At 41.1% G+C, this 14063-nt stretch overlaps 1 protein-coding gene across 12 annotated transcripts in view; it reads left to right on the forward strand.

The window, feature by feature from the left end:
- Nucleotides 1–14063, forward strand: part of ptprsa (protein tyrosine phosphatase receptor type Sa) — a 233913-nt gene that overhangs the window by 30277 nt on the left and 189573 nt on the right. Inside the window, exon 2 of one of the 12 annotated variants that reach the window (XM_055018735.1) lies at nucleotides 1184–1252. The exons of the other annotated variants lie outside the window; for them this stretch is intronic. The gene's annotated coding sequence lies outside the window, so the exon portion shown is untranslated. The remainder of the gene's footprint in view (nucleotides 1–1183; nucleotides 1253–14063) is intronic. 12 annotated transcript variants of the gene reach the window in all.

The raw sequence follows: 14063 nt of genomic DNA on the forward strand, positions 1-14063 counted from the left end.
GTTCTGCAGTGACAGAGTTGATGGGAATGTCAAATGAATTGGAGGAGTCGCTGACTGATGTCGCAAACAACATTTCTTCAGAGCAGAGGTTTGTGGAAAAGCCGCTGACTGAATGTTGGATATTGATTCGAGGTGAATGCCAGTGACTAAGTGGCATGGCAGTGGAAAAGCTCAACGCATTTGTGTCAATCAGTGCTTGTGTAGCCTACCTGAAAATAATTATGGAGCCTGTCTCAGGTTTAGAAATAGTTGTTGCCTCCTCCTTAGCCCTGCTGCTTCCTCTGCACAAGCTCAACCATACAACTGAGTGGCTTAAACATTTATTTATACATTTCATTTATTGTTTTACCTGAAACTTTATTTTACTGGCAACACATCCAGGAAGAAGCTGCCTTCTTACGCTGTCTGAGATTAACTCAAACCCATCTGCCGCCCTCAAAGATAGGCAGGTAATAGCTAATGGATGACTGATTGATATCAGTTTTTCCATATACTTGACAATGTTGTACTGTGCTGAAAAAAGGGTCCTAATTACTGTGGGGTTTTTTTGTTTTTGCTGCTTTCTTTAGTTGCTACTATCACCACATACCACCCTTCTCTTCAAACAAAAAGTGTTGAATTATTCTCTTAGTTAGCCAGATGACTGTGGAATAAATCGTTAGCATATGTGGCATGCACCTATTTCTTCACTATTTTCAACATTATGTTTATATTACCCCACTGTGATGATGACTTGTAAAGAAAACTACCCCAGTGTGATAATAGCTTTCATCTGAATTCATGCCAGTTCTTTTTTTTCACTCTGTATGTGTGCATCTGTGAAAAGTTCCTGAAGAGGCCTCTCTCAGAGGACTCACTCCACAGTGAATCCAACAGACTCTGGCAGGTGTTAAGTAATTCTGTTCAGATGAACACACATAGAGAAATTGGGAATTGCCATCCCATTGTTGGACTATGAAGTAGATTGTTATTGGCAATGAAGTAATACTCATAGTCTGAGTTATAGGAAATGGTCTTTATGCCAAAGGCACTGTTGTCAAGTGAACCCTGAAATATCTTTTTAGATAAATCTGCCCAAATCTGAGTTCAGTTACTGGTTATGTCAAAAACAAATCCTCAATGCATCAAAGGTAAAACTTTTGCTATTTTGCGACTAGTATGTGATCTTCTCTTCCTCTTCGAGGTTAAAGACGTGGTGTTGTGACTGGAAGGCCGCCATTTTGCAGACCTGTACTTGGGAAAGTGCTTGAAGGTAAACCGAGTAAATACCATTCTGTCCTTGCTCAGTCACTGTTAACATTTAATGAAGTAGACTAATTGTAGAGATTTGCTCAGCATAGTTTAGCAACAGAGTCCTCCAACACTGGTTTTAACAAACAATTTAATCATAACTAAATAATTAATATAATGTAGGTTATTTTCCAATTTGCCAGCTGGAAATGTTTTTTAGATTCTGTGAAGCTAAAGTAACTCCAGGGCTACCTTTTGCCTAGTCTTCAGAATGATTGATCATTTCCAAATTCTAAAGATCAAGTTAGTAATTGAGTCAACCTGGGATTCATTTAATTATATGACGATTCATATTTCATGCAAGATGTGTCCAGCAGAATCATTGCGTCTCAGTCTCTCAGCAATGAGATTGATGGCTAAAACATCACAACTGACACTGATGATATGTGATCCCTCTAGATTTGTCCTGGAGGTTTATTATCTCTTTATATTCTTTGGATTTCCATACCCAAAATACCTTTCTGTTTTTCTGCACACTTCCTGGTTGTACTCAGGCAGAGTGATATCATATCACATAATAGAATCTAACAGAGGTGGGAAACAGGGGGACATAAGGAGATGTATTGGTTGTTGAAGTAGGAAGGCTGGAGCCCATTTGTCAAACCGTTATCAGTAGTATCAGTAGAATTTGTCAGAGTCAATAACAAGACTGGCTGTGCATTGACGGACAAGCCTCTAACATAGAGTGAAACTGTAATTTTTCACCAGATGTCATTGTCTATGTATCAACTCTTTACATATTATGGATTTTTTTGGCAGGGATTGAGGAGACACGGAGGGGACACCAGCAAAAGGGTGGAATACCAATTAAGTGTGGCAGGGATACATAAATAGCAGGAGAGTTTAGACACAACAGCCCCCTTTTTTTCAGACTGTTTGAAGAGACAATATTGAATTTGGAGATAATGTGGCGAAGAAGAAACGCTAGCTGATCAGACGGCTATTAGCTGCATCCTGCCACTACTCGTTTTAAGTGCTTTTTTTGCTCTCCTCTTCTTCTCAAATATGCTCTTTTAAGTGTATTCATATTGAATGCTGGGAGATACACATCTTTAAATAGAACAGTGGGTGTAGTAAGGGCATGTGTGGAGGAGAGCAGCAAAGAAAAACAAGTTGATCTTTGATGTATGTGTTTTACTTAGCTATTCAAAAGATGGCTCGAGGAGATTGGAGGATCGATAGATCTCGAGGGAGTGCAAAAGATTCAAATTTGAACCCTCATTTTCTTCAACTTTCCTTCAAATTCCCAGTCCCCTCAATGGCTCTCCCGTTTGTGTGTGCCAGTGCACCCCAAGGAGCGTACGCCTTTGGTCATTGGCTCCAATTGCAGTTTCTGTCCTGCCCAGCAGCTGCATCTATAACATAATGATCCCTGTTTGAGAAAAAATGCCTCCTGGGGATGAGGAAGCAAAGCTGTGGTTGAAAAATGATGTTCCCACACAATTATGCGAGGGCAGTGTCGGACTCCTCCACACACAAATACTTCGATTCATACATTTCTCTGCATCTTTTGGTCAACAGACTACAGGAGAGGGGGAAATGCTCGCTCTTGGCTACAGATTCAAGGTTGTAGTTGGAGTCAGCAAGGTGTGCCAAGTATCACAGCTGTGTGCTGCAATCGATGACCTGGCTACTAGAGAGCTGGGATCAATGATGCCCTCCCTGTTCACACTGCAGGCTTCACTTGTTTTGTTTTTTTTTTTCTCATGGACATGTGCTGCAGTCCTATTTTTTCTTTGCTGAGCCTAGGTAGTGAGATTAGTTGCAGCATAATTTAAGGCAGACAGATGGAGACAGATAAGTACTCACTAAGTTCTATTTATTTATTCAATGCAGATTTTCTACAATACATTTTTTAGTTGTTGTTGCCTGCCAAATTTTCCAGGGCTTTTCACAGCCATGTGGTCATAGGCTTAAAAAATATGAAGCACTCATCCTCTCAGATGCGACCCTTTATTATGGGGTCAGACAAACATGGCACAGCAAGAGCTAATTTCCACTGGTTTTGAGGGCAATCGGCTCATCGAGTCTTTAAGTCCCTGCAAGGAAAGATTGCACTTAAATACTGGCCTGTTACCCTGATGCCCGTTCACAGCTGAGTGCTGCCCTTTAAGAGGCAGCAGCATTATGGGCAGGTATCTGGTGGGTTGAACGTGATCCCTTGATAAGAGGCTCAGTGAGTATAAATTAATGGTATTAAATTGCATTTAACATTTAAGATATGTGGTTAGTGAAACATTAAAATGACAGCGTTTCTACTATGTTGGAACAAACTGAAGTGTTCCTAAGGTGTTTAATACCCAGTTACTGAAACAAACACAAAAAAGGCTTACCTCACTGGTGAGCTTGTGCACCATGATAAATCTGGAAGGCAAAACTAGGGAAACCCAGGCAATATCTAGACAAATTATTCATGCAGCTAAAGTGGCTTATTGCTGACTTCAGGTTTTCTTTGCCATCACAGTTATTTTTTCGAGATAAACTTGATCATTCAACCCACTGTCTTGCACGGTTTGCTGCTAGAATATTAATACAACAATCAAACAATAAATTTAGAAGAGGCTCTTTTCTGAAAGATAATGAGACATTTGCAAGAGGAAGCCACTTCCAAAAGGGCAGTTGGGGCAAAGTGGGGGTTTCTAATTCCCCTTCTGCCTCTGAGATCTTTTGGCAAGCAGAGAGCTCTAGACAGAGAGGTTGTGGGAACACCATCTCCCTACTCTCTATCCTAATTCTGCTGCCCAGCACAGTCAGATAAAGAGGCCACCGGCACAGCCTCCAGTGTTTCAAGTCTGATTAATCTTCTGATTAGGTTAATCCAACAATGCTTCAATGGAGGAAAACCATCCCCCCTCTGTAAAGTCTCCTGCTCCAAAAGAGAACTACTTTTTTCTCCTTCAGGCTCTCTTTAGGTCTTTCTATAATTATCTTTAGTCTGAGGTTAAAGGTCTTGCTCCTCATCACATCCCTGAACTTACGTGAAAGTGTTTAAAGCAGACTTTGCATCAGGATTGCTTTTCCTCCTGGGATCTTTGCTGAATTGTGTCTTGATTTGATTTCTGTTTAATTTCTCTTTGCAAACTCTCCTCAAGGCAGATACCTTCTAAAACCTGAGTTTGATCAAGGCTCCGCTGATTGTTTCAATAGACAAAAGCTAATGAAAGTCAGGTAGGGGAGAATGCTTTACTGCATGCCACTGGATGATACAATAGAAGCCATTTCCTGATTTATCACCAGAGTTGGAGCAATGAATAGAAGATGTTAATGAAGGTCAAATGACAAAACGCTTTCACTGGGTTCATAGTGAGGTTGAGTCTATTAAATGCCCCTACAGCACACATACTCACACACATACAAATTCATGTATTTAGCCCTCCATTGCTTAATGATCGGAGAACATTTGCTCCACACATTGTCTCCTGTTCTACTGGATATTGTTTTCGTAGAGTCACTTAATTAGCCTTTTTGGTCTCTACCCATCTCTAAAACACTAAATAAATAGGATGTGCTCTCCTGATATGCAGGCTTCCCAGGCAATCCTCTGGTGTATTTAATAGTCTGTTTATTTTTAATAATCAGGCATTAGAGATTGGTGGTAATCCTGTTTCTCTTGGCATGGTGCCTTTGTCGTCATGAGGACAAATGAATTTGTTGAGTTTATTAATTGATTTGCGTGAGTCAAAACACTGCGATTATTTATTTCTGATTTCTATGCAGCATGTCACGGTCAAATATGTAGCTGTGGATTTGATCCTTGGATGCTTTATTAGTGGTTATTTGAAATGTGTAAAGTGTTTTGTTGTCTTGTCATACTTTTGGTTTCAGGAGGATATAGTGGAAGTCAAATAATATAACAGTCCAACACATGTGAAAGCACAGCAGTCTGTACAGCTGCTGATGTTGATTTATACATATATAAACTCAGCACATTTTGTTACAGGCCGGGTTAATCATTTCAATTCGGGCATAACTTTCGACAAAATGTCTCCTTTTCATGTGACTAAGTTCACTGTTTGAACTTTAAAATCATGCAGGCGACTTTGAAGAGTAGGAGGGCAGGCTGGTTGAAAATAAAACTGGCACAAGGTTCAATCATCCTCAAAGTCGAGCCTCTGAAGTTGTACTTTTTACATTTTAGGCTGTTGGCAGGTGGTGTCACATGGAGTGATTCACACAGAGCGAGCGAGTCAGAGTTTGGTGTCTTGACACTTTGACATGACACATAGCTGCGGGTAGAAACAGTGTTGTGCAGTTAGATCAAGCCTGTGACCTTAGAGTTACATGATATTCCCTCTAACATCACCCTGCTTCCTCTCTCCAACGCAGGGCCCAGAGCAACACGCATCACTGCTAAGTACTACTGTGACACAACTCTGGTTGGATATCGCCACTTGCAACCACACTGCTTCAAGTTACATTGGGCACAAACCTAAATGGGCCTAAATTTTTAATTTGCGCTGGAGAACAGAGATCACATCTTGGGAGGATAGCATATCTGTAATTTATTTAAGAACCCCTCAGAGGGAGAGTTATTTTGGAGATGGAGAGCTGGGAGGGAAGCATCCGGGTGGCATTTTTTCGTTCAGCCCAAGGGGATTGTAGGTAGACTCCACTCAGCAGTGACTTTCTCTGCAATGTGGAGAAGCACTGAGGATGAACATTCTATTTATGCTCCTTTCCTCGAGTTAAAACTGTTGAGTGCAGAAACAGTTTCGCCTGCATCCTGAGGAACAATGGAAGTGTTTGAATAATTGATTTGAAGTTTTGCTAAAAAATCCTTTTACATTCTACCAGAGTGAAGTGATTCACCGGCACGGTCACACTGTAGTTCGCCTCATCTTGGATTTACTCTCCCGTTTCTGAAGAGTGCTCGACCTCCCTTTGGTCAAAACACGCGTCACCTTCGCCGGCATGAAATGAAAGCCTTGTCACTCTTAATTAAACGTGGCCTGATTAGCGCAGACAGGTGTGGCAGGTGGGCTGTTTACTCGAGCAGCAATTACAAACACGCATGCAACAATCTGCGGTAATTTATTAAAACCACCATCAAAGCTGCCACTTATCCACGGCGGCGCGGCGAGTGTGTAACGCATGTGAAAGTGGGGTAAAAAGGGGTGGGGGCCGCGGCGGCTGCTGGTGGTGGCACGCTATCATGGAGTTCATCCTTAATGAGTATGGATTAGCGGGGATGATCCGGGCTTTGCAAAACCCCTGGTCTGGGGCCGGTGACGGTCGTGTGTATGTGTAGCATGGATGTGTGTGTGTGTGTGTGTTTGTGTGGAGGTGACATCATGACACAATCCAAAGTCAGTTTGGAAATCTTTTCCCAGAATTCTCCACAATGGCAGATAACTGTAAAAACACACAGGACTAAGCGCATGTGAGTGTGTGTGTGTGTGTGTGTGTTTGTGTGGGTGTGTGTCCGTCTTTTCCTCTTCCCGCCAATCACCACACAGCGCACGAGCCACCTCCTCCCTCACAGATGAGCGTAAGAGCTGATTAATATTTCTCTGCAGCGATTTATTCATTCATTTAATTATTTGCGGGCTGTTGCCTGCGAGGGGATAATGTTGATCTTTTTTTTTTTTTTTTTTTTTTTAAATTCGCAACATTGCTTCCAAAATGAACATCGATCGAAAATGGGAATTAAAATGTGATTATTTCATATTTGTACCACGCAGGGTTTTTGTGGATGCTTTGTTGATAATATCAACCCCTTCAGGCATGAATTTTTGATTTGTGCTGCTGGTCCGAGCACAATTTATGCCACAGCTAGAAGAGGGTTCGGGGGAAGCTTGCCACCACGGCATCACCAGTTTGAACTTGCATGCTGGAAATTCGGTCACGTCTGTGTGGAAGGGCATGTGAATGAGCAAAACTCCTCTCTCCCATAGTAACTACTGATGAGCTTCGCTTGAACTTGGTGTTTGAAGTACGGAGGCTGCTCAAAGGCCAGCAGGTAGAGGAGTGTGAGAAGTTGCTTGGAGGAAATGTGTGCATCTGTGTGTATATACAACAGGACGGAACATGGAAAAAAAAAAACAAAAAAAGCATGCACTCTCAGCAAATCCCATCCCTGACCCGCATGCTCCTGTTCCCCAGAATAAAAAGCTGTATTTTCGTCCTTCAGGAAGTTGCTGTTTCCGCACAGGTATTGAAGCTTCTCTAAATGTAATGACTGATGCCCTCGGTTTGTCTACAAGGTCAAGTTAACAAGCTGACATTTCAGACACCTCTCAGTTTGATGACGGCCGCCTCTTCCCAGCCAATGGCTAATCCGCAGATTTGCAGCAACCACATAAAGACGTTACAGTGATATGTTTGCTGTCAGAATGAAATATAGGCCGTTGTCACAAAACAGCCGAGCTATTCTTCTACTCAACCCCGGACCTCTGCTGTCACAAACACACACACACAGTGCATCCACTACTGTGTGCAAGATGGAAATTGGATAGTGAGACAATAATGTGAGTAGCAGCCATAAACATGTGGCCTGGGAGATGATTTATAATAATTAATCCGCTGTGTCCAGTCCCAACAGCCGCCCACTTTAACCCTCCACTAATTCACCACCCGCACACTCACATAATACACTCTCACAACCTCCCCACCCCCCCCTTAGCTATTCAGGCTTGGGAACACAGCTGTGACCACCTCGGCGCCTTTCCAACCCAGTGTCACCAACGTTCCTATCTAAGGACATCGAAGGGGATTTAGTCTATCTCTCTCTCTCCCCGTTAAACCCCTGCACCTTCACAATAGAGCACACTCTTCACTTTATCATGCCCATCATATCATGAGCCATTAACACGGGGGCCTACAATAACATTATTTATGGAGGCGTTAATATTAATATCGACCTGTGTGCTGTCAGGCGAGCTGATTTACTGAGAGCTGGAATGCCGAGCCATGTAGAGGTGGCAGGTGGACTAATTGAATATCAGTCACTGCATGCCAATAGACACACACTTGCCACTGCACAAGCGCACACGCGATTGTCCGACCTATACGTGCAAAAAACAAAGAAATAGAAAAGAAAAGAACTTGCATGCATGACCTCACTCCCAAATCAAGTTGAAACTACTGCATGGATGCAGGTGTGCACCAGAAGGGCCACCTCATGGACTTCTTAGCCAATGTCCCGGTCAGTCATTATGACTGCGGTTCTGCTGAGAGCATGTTAATATAATGGACTCTGTCGTACTTATCTGCTCAAAACAGACTGTGCTAATGAAACTTCAGTCATAGTGGCTCATTGCTGGACTGTTTCATCTGAGAATTGGGCTGTTTGTGTGTGAAGGTTCTCTGATGGAGCACAGAGGTGCGGGATTAGCTTGCAGCGACGGAGAATAATGAGGTTGGAGGACAAAAGCCGAGCGTTATTTTGAAGAAACCTCTTGCCAGTTTCACTGAATTTGAAGCGCCTTTAACAAAAAGGCTTATCAAAGCATTTCACAGAAAATCTAAGATGTTAAATTATTTTGTGTTCATTTCATGAATAGTAGCACCGGGTATTTATTTGAGCTGGATACAAGACCTTGATTTCTTAGGGTTTTTGTTTTTTTTTTTACATCAAGTGAAGGTTTTATATCTGCAGTGACTTTAACTCAACAAGCCTTTATTTTGGATGTTCCTTAACACACCCTTTAAATAGCTCCTTTAAACTATTGTCAGTCTCATTACCTCAGAATGTGTCCTCGTGTAGCTGAGTAGGAGAGCACATTACTTAACTGCAACACATGGTGTTGTTCAATATACAGCTGTGTAGATACACAGCGGTACTGAAGTGGTGTACTGTTGTACATGTACCAAAAATGCCCCTTTAATGGTCATTTATGACAGTATTATGTGAGTCAGAATGCTACCTAGAGCAGATTAGAATACATTTCAGTCACTAAAGGAGGTTATTATCCAATGAAGTGTTGCTTTCTCAGAGAATAAGGAATATTTGACGGTTGCCTGTACTCTTTGCTAAATGGCTTTGAATTGGAACAATAATTTCCACATTGGTCAGATCTCCTGTTTTTGTCATTTAATCAATACGCCTTGTGAGTGGTCAGGTACAGACTTCCTCACTACACTGTATTTGGAAAGCTGTCGACAGCCACACATGGCGACTACTGAAAGAATCTCAGCGGTGACATTTGTGTTGCAGTTCTTGATCATGAAACAGTTAGTGCTTTTTTTCTGTAAGCCTCGTGAAAAAAGCTTTTCAAATAATTTTCTGTCAAAGTGAACACAGCAAAATCCAATGCATTGTAAATGTAGCAGGGTTGAGGTCGATTATTTTATGAATTCAATGAATTCATTGTGCATCTCTTTGCACTGTTGAGGTCAGGAAGCCCATATTAGTGAAAGAGAAAGGAATGCTTATTGGTATGCTTTTTGCTGTGATAAGAAAATGGATTATTATTTCCAAATGTGCAATGTTCAATATGAATTGAAGGAAACAACTATTTGTTTTCTTTGAGAAAACGTGTCTTACTGACACACACTCAATTTTATCTCAGTATCTTACTCTCAAAAATTAGTCATGGGAACAAAAAGAGACGCCAAGTTTTTAATGTTATCATTTTTCTCTCTGCAACGTTCTGATAAATCTGCCATTTTTCAGGAGGAAAAAGATGATAACATTGCTTTTCCCATATCAGTTCCACTAAAATTCACTCCAGATCCAATGTGCAAAAACCCTACTTTGTCAACCCATCTTTTGAGAAATATTACATTCTTTAATTTTATGTCATTCTTAGAAGTAACAGAGCTAAATTTGGATTCCAACTCTTTGACATATAGTGTAATTAAGACTGTGGGGAACTAACGAGGTTAAAGAGTTGAAAGCTGAGCCTTTTCACTGTCTTCTCTTCTGTTTCCTCATTCCCCATGACTTCCTCTTCTCTTCCTTTACTTTTTTACTCTGACCTTCCTTCTCCACTTGTCATTTCCTCTCTGTTCCACTCTCTACCTCTTGGTTCATTTCTTCTTCTCCTCCCCTACTGTCTGTTCTCATCTTTATTTCTCCTCCTGGTCTCACCTCTCCTCCTCCCGTCCTCTTGTCTGTCCCCTGTCGTTTTCTCACTGCCTTCCTTCTGCTCAACTTGTCCCTTCTTGACTCCTCCTTCTCTCATTTTTCACACTCCATACATCCCATCCTGTCGAACACTTTGTAGCATTTCTCCCTTCCTTTCCACTCACACCTTCACCATGCTTTCCTTTCACCTCCGTCCTCTTCTCCTCCCCATTCTCTTTCTCAATACTTTGTTTTAAAGATTTTTTTTTTTTTTAGCTGCTTCAAGGCATTTCAGTGGTTCTATACCTAGAGAACAGTGGAGTGGGTGAGGGTAAGGTGAGGACAGAGAGACATCAGGTGCTACCATGGCAACATTTTTTTTATTGAAAGAGACAAAAAAAACTTGCATTCACTTTTGTCATATCAGGGTAGGGACTCTGTTGACATTTCATCATCCATTTGAAATGTGCTTTTTTTTATTTTTACTTTTCAAGTAGCGGATCTGTTGACATTTGCACAGAGTAGGTCAGTCGTGGGTTTTCCTATTCTTGTGCTGCCATTTTTTTCCCCATGTATATTCTCAGGGAATCTCAGTTCCATGTTCTTCTATTCTGAACGTACCCTGTGTGGTCACATTGCTGGAAACTACACAGACCCATTTCTGAGCATGCATGTTTTCATTTCCCAATTTGCCATGCACCATGATGCTCGGCCATCTGCCTCAGCACGGTGACTAAACTCAATGCCAATATGTTGCAGGGTCATGAGAAAACAAACCGGAGCTGCTTTCCACATGAGTGGACAAAGCATAACTTAACCCATGTTACGCAGGAAGGGAAAACAAACAGTGACCAAATCTGAGCACTGTGCTTTCACCTGTGCGTCGTTGTGAGTATCCAGGGCAAAATTTCCAATCTCTTACATGTTGATTGGGGATGTGTTTTAGCTTCCATGCTATTCGGCTAACCCATCATTCCGGCTGATTAATGGCGGTTTGCCCAGCCAAGGGAGTGTCTCATGCGACGGAGGAAGCGGTAGTGCAACAGCGTGTGAGCAGTGAATAAATGCTGTACATTAAACAAATTCCCCCGCGTTCGTCTTGGCAGCCAGGCGTGTGGGAGTATTGCAGAATTCGGCCTCACATTCTTTTTTTTTTTTTTTTGCCTATTTTTCACTGACCCACACGCATGCAGTCTCATGTGCAGGAAACAGCACACACATACATTTACATTGTTTATTCACAGACTCACCAAACCAATACTTCTGGCTCTCCAGCCCTCGCTGATATTATCTAATATACATACCCGCCCAACCACATGAAATCTAATCCAGCTTCACAAGTACTGCATTAGCCCCATATGTACTCTGTGACATGTCCACAAACCTACATTCTTGCACACACACAGAGACACACACACTCACACGTGCATCCACTCCCTGTGCTGCAGTCAGTGTACCAGGGGATGGTACTGCAGCCAGCCTGTTAGTTGACACTGATTGGCCAGTGAGGGCCAGCCTGACCCCGGTGGCCTGTCAGAATAAAGGATTATGTTGACGGTCGGCCATCGAGGTAATAATGCCCATAGAGGATGCTGGGAGACTGTCTACATGCAGCGCCCAGCTCATGAGACAGCGGGGGGGAAGGAGAAGAGAAGTCAATACCATCGGGCTGAGGACAGGTCAGAGTCTGGAGAAATTTGTTATCCTCCTTGGTGCCTAACATTTCCTCTTCCCACCTTAAATAAATATCTCTTATTAACAGCAAGCTTTGATAGGACTTTTTTGAGTAAAAAGAAAGTACATTTTCGAAACATTTAATATTTGAACACTGTAGAAAAATCTTTTTAGCAATTTTTAACAAAAATATTTACTGTTATACTGTTTACAGATTTGTCATGTTTTGGTAAATCACTGACAATAACTAGTGAAATCACAGAACAAATGTATTCATTTCCATTAATTGGATATAAACAAACCAAAACTGTAAATAATGTGCACACCAAAAAGTTTTACTTTTATAAATGCTTTTTTTTTTCTTTTATAATGACTGGTTGTAAAATGACACAATTTTTACTGTATTTAAAATGTTTTGCAGATATTTGATGTTTATTTCAAGAAAAATTATAAGGATTGAAAAACATTCAAATCATTTCTAAACTCCTATTACGTAGGTTTTTCCTATTTTCTGAAATTATAGATAATATCTAATAAAATAACAGGATAAAAAAGATGTATTATATATTGATTGTAAAAAAAAACTGCAAAACTAGAGGTAATATTCACATTAAAAAATAGTGCTATTTCTATACAACATGTAAATGTAAAATGACGCTGTTTTCTGGAGGTAAATCAGGTAAACAATGCCATTCTTTTAAAGATATTTGTCATTACTTATCAGTTTTTGCAGTTTTTGAATGTTATAGCATTTCACCGTTGTTTAGCACATGCTTTTTAGCAAATTTTTAGCATTTAGACTTTTTTTTTGTTAACAATGTAGATCTAATTTGCAAGTTAATTTCATCATCACCCCTTGATGATGTGTATGTCCAGATTTTATTTCCTTACAGAAGCAGAGCACTTAGCAAAAGCGAGAGTCAAATTAATTTAAGAAATAGTAGATGATTATATCGTATAGTGCTTTAAGTATTAGTCGACTAATAAATCCAGGGAAAAATAATCACCAGCTTTTTAAGTATGTCAGAAATATGGTTCCATGTTGTTAAAAATGATGACGAGCGCTGTTTCTGTGTCTTAGATCGCAGTACATATTTTAGAATTTTGACCCTTGATCAGGGATAACACAATAGTAGTTAATTTCAGCCCTAATATCACACCACAGGCATTCCATTCATACTTGGTGTGAATTGTTCTCATCAGTACTCTATCTGCAAATTCATTTTTCATCCAGCAGAACTTACATAAATATTGTACTTTCAACTGCTGTCCCTCAATTTAAACTTGGTACGAACCTGTTATTTTCACAACAAGCCTCAGAGCACATTCAGGGAAATTCTCCTATAGCGTCTGTACAATATTGATCATGCATTCCAGCAATGATATTCATATCGTTATCTTGAAGAAGACTCTGGGCACAGGGTAATGATGAGCTCCTCTGACCTTTCATTGGAGATAACCTTCCTCAGCTGTTCAGTGAAAGCTCCTTAGGGTGGACTCTGCTGCTACACGCCACTGCAGACCTGACTGAGAGTATCGACTGGAAATCGAGTGAGGCCACGGTGCATTTGACATGGCCTCCAGATGTATGGAAACTCATACAAGTGTGTGTAGAGGTGCAGTTACATGTCCAGACACACAGAAACATACATCGATATAGAGTACGAACATTTATTTCAGTTGCTAAAAAAAAACGCAAACACAGTAAGCACATACTCAGACATTATTAGCAGGTACAAATATTGATGCATCTCTCCCTATAAATACCCAAACTCCTGAAGAAACCATGAACTCTTTCACTCATACATATGGGTGAGTATGAAAACATGCATCGCCCACGTGCACACCCACACACGTGCGCACCCACTGATTTGGACCAGGCTCATCAGAGATGTGAAGGAGAAAATGATCAAAAAATAATAATATAAAAGAAAAAGCCAGGGGGGATTTCATGCAGATTTGCACTCCACAGCTCTCAGGCAATCAACAGCGAGCCTCTTCCTCGCCCGAGAACCGTCGTCCTGTGGTCACAAAGGGCAAGGAGGGGAGAGCAGGGAGAGGGAGAAACTCATCTCAGCATTTGTCGAATTCC

Source organism: Amphiprion ocellaris, chromosome 2, assembly GCF_022539595.1.
Source record: "Amphiprion ocellaris isolate individual 3 ecotype Okinawa chromosome 2, ASM2253959v1, whole genome shotgun sequence".
Lineage (NCBI taxonomy): Eukaryota > Metazoa > Chordata > Actinopteri > Pomacentridae > Amphiprion > Amphiprion ocellaris.